At 33.6% G+C, this 6,715-nt stretch overlaps 1 pseudogene; it reads right to left on the minus strand.

The window, feature by feature from the left end:
• Positions 1-1,170: 1,170 nt before the first annotated feature.
• Positions 1,171-4,524, minus strand: LOC130974942 (importin subunit beta-3-like; annotated as a pseudogene).
• Between the last annotated feature and the right edge of the window lie 2,191 nt (positions 4,525-6,715).

Below are 6,715 nucleotides of genomic sequence, written 5' to 3' on the forward strand. Positions count from 1 at the left end.
TCAGTTCTATCATAACAAGTAAAGTTTTCGTTTCAAAAATTGTTATCTTCATAGATAAATATGTCAGAATAATTAACAATACATATAAATATCATCGTTAAATTTTAATTAATGAATTAATAGAAAGACATCATGTGTCTACCATTTGTTATCATGAAAGACCAAATTGATACTTTTTTCTTCAGAAATTAATTAACCCGACATCAAAATCTTTGGATACCTAATTGTCACTTTACTCAGTAAAATATTATTTTGACTTTCTAAGATAATCTTGTTTAAAGTATCTATTTTTATAAATAATAAACAATTTATGTATTCACAACTAGAAAATGGATTAATACAGACATATCTAGTCTTTATTACAAACGGATTTTTGGTTACCGACGAAAGTACCGACGGATTTTGTTCCTCTGTAAAAGCCTCGTCGAAAATTATTTACCGACGGATTTTTTTTCCGTCAGAAAATTACCAACGAATTTTTACCAGTTACCGACGGATTTTTCTCTGTAAATTCTCCATCCATTTCCTAAGACGACGAACTTTCCGACGGATTTTCTGTCGGTAATTACAGACAGATTTTTCGATGGATTTTTCGTCTGTAATTACAGATGAATTTTCTATCTGTAATTACAGACAGATTTTTTGACAGATTTTTTGTCGGTAATTATAAATAGATTTTTTTACGGATTTTTCGTCGGTAATTACAGACGAATTTTCCAAACTTTGAATACAGATAGAAAATCCGTCTGTAAATCCATCAGCAAGATAATTTTTTTGGATTTTTCATTGCAAAATACACCTTTTTTCATACAAAATAAATATAAATTTAATAAATAAATTTTTTTATCTAATTTGTATTCGAATATTTATAATATTTCAAAAAATAAATAAATTTATTGTATTATCAAACTGAAAGAAAAAAGTAATAAACAAGAAAGCCAATATAATTCAAAAAATAAACAAAGTGTATTGATACAACAACTATAATAATAAATAACAACTATACATCAACAAAATGTGTTAATACATCAACTATAATTCAAAACATAAATTCCATGTATTATTCTTATAGCATCATATAAATTTTGAATGCCAGCATCAGCTACGAAGTCACCATGGAGGCCAAGAATGTTGAGAGTTCCCATAAAATTGGTAAATATTGTAGCAGATTTAGCTGATGGAAGATTCAAAGTTCCAACCAAGAATGTGACCAAATTTATAGATATTCCCATAACACATTCGTTCAGCTAGTTCAGTTCCTGCATAGTGAAAAAAATATGCAAATTTAGAGAGTGTGTAAGAGAGAAGTGAATTTTTGAGAGTACCATACAAAAGTTCCATATTGCGAGACTGATCAACAACCCCTAAGGATTCAGATCATAATAACAACTTATTCATGCTGTAAAAACCTAATAAATTCCATATAAATACATCTAAGAATAAATAAACTTGTATACGGAATAACTTATGTAAAGCGTCTACCAGAGCTGGGATGATACTGTCACTCAAAAACTTCAAATAGGATGCATCCCGACCTTGAGATTGCCCTTTCTCAATAGCCAACTTTGCAGAATGTAATAGCTCCGGAATTGCTAAAATGATATAGAAAATCATAACCATTAAAAATAGTTGGGATAATGGCATAAAGCAACTTAATGAGCAGAGAAAAATTATTAACAGAAAAAGATGCAATGGAACAATCATTCTTATACCTGAAACGGCTGCTTTTCTAACCTCCTCATGGAAGTAAAATTTAAGAAGTGGAACTAAATTTCCTGCAACCTGTCCCACATGCAATTTAATACTCAGAAAAAGATGTTTCTATAAACAAAGTGCAATATTAAAGGTGTTATTAACTTTTATAGTGTTCCCAGTCTAACCTGATCAATCCATGGAAAGAATCCTTCCTTCAACTCATCAGCATAACAGCAAAGCATGTTACAAGTTGTGGCCTTTTCTTCCAGAACACTAGTTTTGATACCAATTCTTTTGTCCCCAAGAGTGATGGTCTCCATACTATAATAGTATAATGAATAAACAAAACTTAGTTGGATTTATCTTGCCTAAATAAAATTATCAATGCATCTTACTCACCGGTCAAATGAAACTGTAATGAGCATTCGAAATGACTGCAAATATGTATGTGCATGTGCATCAAGATCTATGTGTGTTGTGAGCACAGTGCATACATCATGAAATGCAAGCAAATTTCTTAAGTATTGAAAACAAAGAATAAAAAGAGTCACTAAAATTATAGATATTAAGAAAAGGAACTAATAAGATTATAGATATTGACATATGCAAATCATATAAAATACCTGAGATAAATCAGCCACTGATGCTAAAGCAGTTAAGGCACCCTTTTGTAGCATTTGCTTACTATTCTAAAAACACAGGAAAGGAAAATCCAAAAATAAGTGGTATGATGAAAGAATATATATGTATTAAAACAATAATATTACCCTTGGGAATAATATTCTATAAACATACCTGAAGAATTACAAGCAACTTGCTAACAATTCCATCCAAGTAGGATGTTAAATATCAGGTGTTCAGTTCTCACTGAAGTTGAGTACTGCTAAAACAGCATGTGCCTATATAGATCATATTACAGAAAAGTTTATACTAGAAGCTTATCTAATTAAAAAATAAGGTAGATCCAATGCCTATATCGTATTACACAAATGTTTATAGTAGGGCTCAATGGCTTATGTAGCCGATCCCACATAGTGGAATAATAAGGCTTTGTTGTTGTTGTTTATTTTTTATTTTTACTTTTTTTAAGGTAGATCTACAAACTGCACTTTTGCATAGCATGTTGATTATTACCAAAGGAATAGAATAAAACCAATTGCCATCAAGATATATAAATCTAACAGGACAGTGAATTTACTACAACATATAATACAATGTCATTCTTTTATGAGTTTATGCTATATTGAGAATGCAAGAAACTAATATTGTAAATGAGACCTGCACTAGTTATAAAGTTGCATAGCAACAATCAAGACTATACCCAAAGCTCATAAGGAAATGACATCATTTTCATTTCAAATTTCCACTAATCATTGTGAGATTATCCATGTTCAGTGACAATAAAAACTACACTGACCTACACACGAGGATTTGGAAAATCATCCATGGCAGCCGCTAGTGCTGGCAACACTCCTTGATGGTATTGAATTTGCAAATATGGACCCAAATCAGTAGACAGTTAACCGATTGCATTGATAGCTGCCCACCTCACACGAGGGTGTTGATCATTGATCATTGAAGGAGTTTAATACCATAGCCACAACTTGATCCAAATTCTTTATCATGACCTGCAGCAGCAATGGGAAGGCAACACAAAATAAAAACCACAAACACGGAGTGAAAAAAAGAGGATACTTCCTACATGGATAAGTAACTTCACAATCAACAAACAATCATATACAAATTACAAGATATTATACTACCTAACATGAAAAGTTAACAGCAATTCGAAAGTTAAAGTTTTATGTTCACTACCTTTGAGCAACCCTCAGCAATTTGAGCAAGTGCAATCAATGCAGCATGGCGTTTTTGCCACTCAGGAGCAGCTAAATAAGCAGGCAACTATTCAGACGCAACCGGGACAATAGTATTCCCACCCAGTGATATCGAAAGTCTATCCAAACACTCTTGTCCAACACTGTAGTTACTTGTTTCGCTGGCATCTTCGTCCTCTGTCTCAGCACTGTGCCAAGCAGGATCATCCTCAATATCCAATAGCATCTTCATCAGAATGGCGAACATCCTGCTGATAAACTGAGGCAGCTTCCTCATCATCCCAGGTGCCCTCTCCCTCGCCTCGGTCAGAGTAATCACAAACTCGATCGCCAAATGCCGCGTCCCTTCCTCCAGCGACTCTGCCTCGGCAATCTGAAGCATGCCTCCAACAACATCCACCTGCTGCCGCCAGAGGAACCTCAGCTCCGTACCAGCAAGCTCGATCAGAAGTTCCAGAGCCTCCTGTGCAGTTAACCACTAATCGGCACTGTTTCAAACCGGATTTTGAGACCAGAGCAAGACACGGCACAATAACGCGTTTGGAATGAAAAATTAGCGAGAGAAACAAGGGATGGAGTTAGGGCTAACTTGGTTGGTGGAGTGCGAATAGATCAAAAGATTGAAGATCTATGCAACCCTATATATAAAGTGTTTGATTCAGTTTGATTCAATTAGTGGAGAAGCTGGTCTTTTCCGGAGAAGAAGTTACCAACGGAGTCAACTATCATTCTGAGATTCGCTTCAAGCTTTGCCATTCAACAATAACCACCGAGTTTCCACCGAGTTGAGATGAGTTTCACGAATCGCTGCAGACGTGACGAGAGCGGCGACGAAGGGAGCCCGTGCGATAAAAGGGATGACAAAGAGAGATCCTGCGACGCGAGTAGCGGTGACAGTGGCAGAAGAAGCTGGAGTGACGCGAATGGCAATGACAGCGGCGGAAGAAGCTGGTGCGGCGGAGAGAAAAAGCAACTTGGAGACGAAGAGACTCATTTGATTTGTGTGGAGTGTGAATGGATCGAGAGGGTAGGGATAAAATTAGGGCTATCTCAATATTTCCGACGGAAAATTTTAAATTACAGACAGATTTTTCGTCTGTAATAATTTAATAAAATACGGCGTTTTGTCTATTGAATTACAGACGGATTTTCTATCTGTAATTATTTCCCATAAAAAAATTAATTTTACCGACAGAATTATCAACGGATTTTGTTTTCCGTCTGTAATTTATGCTAATTCATTCTTTTTGTTTTCCGACAAAAAAATTCCTCTGAAATTCTGTCTGTATTTCCGTGGGATAAAATTCGTCAAAAATATTTGTCTGTAATAACTAATTTTCTAATAGTAATTTTTATATTTGTAAAAGGATTTATAATTAGAGATGAATCCTATTAATTTTTATTTCTCAAACATTTTGAAAAAAGTAATTCCTTACTATCCCATCCTTAAGTGAGATAGAAAAAAAATATATAAGAGAAGATATTAAATAGCAACTAGAGAAAAATTATACTTTATAAGATAATTAAAAAAATTGAAAAAATGTATTTTCACATAATTATTTAGAAGCTCCCAAAAAAGTCATTTTTATTTTTTTTATTTTTTTTATTGATATGAAAAAAAGTATTTAATATAAAATCAATATAGTTAGATACTATAAATATACCATTTTTTTAAAATAAATTAGAGTAAAATTAAGTCAAAATTTAATCTTTAAATATTTTATTAAAATAAAAACAACCATTTGTACTTAATAACTTTGCGAACGCTAATAAAAATATCCATCAAACAAGTAAACTAATGTTATACTTATAAAAGATAAGTTTTATATAACAAAAATATCCAAATCCTAAATTTTTATTGATTTTCTAATAAAACTTTTAAATTATCTTATCTTTTATTTTCAACTTCACACTACAAGAAAATAAGTTTTCTGCCACACTTTTAAAGCGTGCCGAAAAATGCTAAAAAAGGGTGCCAACAGTTTTTCGCCACGCTTTTTGAGCTATCGGCACGCTTTTGAAAGGGTCACATCCGCCAGCGTGCCGGTTGCTCTATCTGCACGCTTTTGTAGATCTATCGGCACACTTTCTTTTTTGCCACGCTTTCAACTCTTGCCACGCTTTTATGTATTAACCTATCGGCACGCTTTAAAAGCGTACCAAAAAGTGAAAGATATCGGCATGCTTTTGAAGCATGCCAATAGTAAAAGATATGATATCGCTTTTGAAGCGTGCCAATAGTCAAAGAAACATGGACCTATTGCCAAGCTTTTAAAGCGTGGCTATATCCCTATCATTAAAAAAAATAATTTGGCATGTGCATTTACAATGCACTCCAAAAACAATAAAAAAACAGACAAAAATCATTGAATATCATTTAAACTAAAGTCTCAGCAAGGATGCATAAATTGCATAACAAAATTGAATTGTGTCTATAAAAACTTTATTCAAAATCAAAATCAGCCTATAATTGGACTGTGATAACAAAACCACATCAAAATCAAAATCAAATATAATAGAGAAGTAGGTGCTATTAGTTATTACCATACACAAGTATATATCCAAATACAAAAATCAACCTCCTCCATATATTTATATGTTGATCAACTCCACATTCATCTCTTGTTCTCCAAATTTCTAACCTTCACACAGCTATCATCACCCCTTACTACTAACTTTCCACGTTACCTCACCTTTTCCCTCACGATTATTGACATTTTCTCCCTCAACCACTGCCACAAAAACAACAACCAGAGAAAAACATAGAATATATTATATATCATTGTTGAAAATAAATTACCACCAAAATCCATCTTATTAAAAAAATTTCAGGTTAATATGTGATCTAATTTGAAACAAAGATATGAATGGAGAGAATCAAAAGTAATAAAAGGCTTGAATTTTTATTTCCAAATATAATCCATATTTGAAGGACGATGGCTTTGTCGCAAGACTCGCGAGAGACCAACAGGCTTGGCCTCAAGCTTTTCCAGCTGCCGTTGACGGTAATTTTGGATTCAACGGTGCCACATACAATTACAATTCTGTCATTGTCAGAATTTCCATCGGAATCCAAGAGGAGCTTGCGGAGATCGGAGATGGAGACAGAGATGAAGGGAGCGTTGGTGGTGAAAACAGCAGAGAGAAGGGACGCTAGGACTTGATAATGCAAGGACATTGACATT

Source organism: Arachis stenosperma, chromosome 4 (genome assembly GCF_014773155.1).
Source record: "Arachis stenosperma cultivar V10309 chromosome 4, arast.V10309.gnm1.PFL2, whole genome shotgun sequence".
Lineage (NCBI taxonomy): Eukaryota > Viridiplantae > Streptophyta > Magnoliopsida > Fabales > Fabaceae > Arachis > Arachis stenosperma.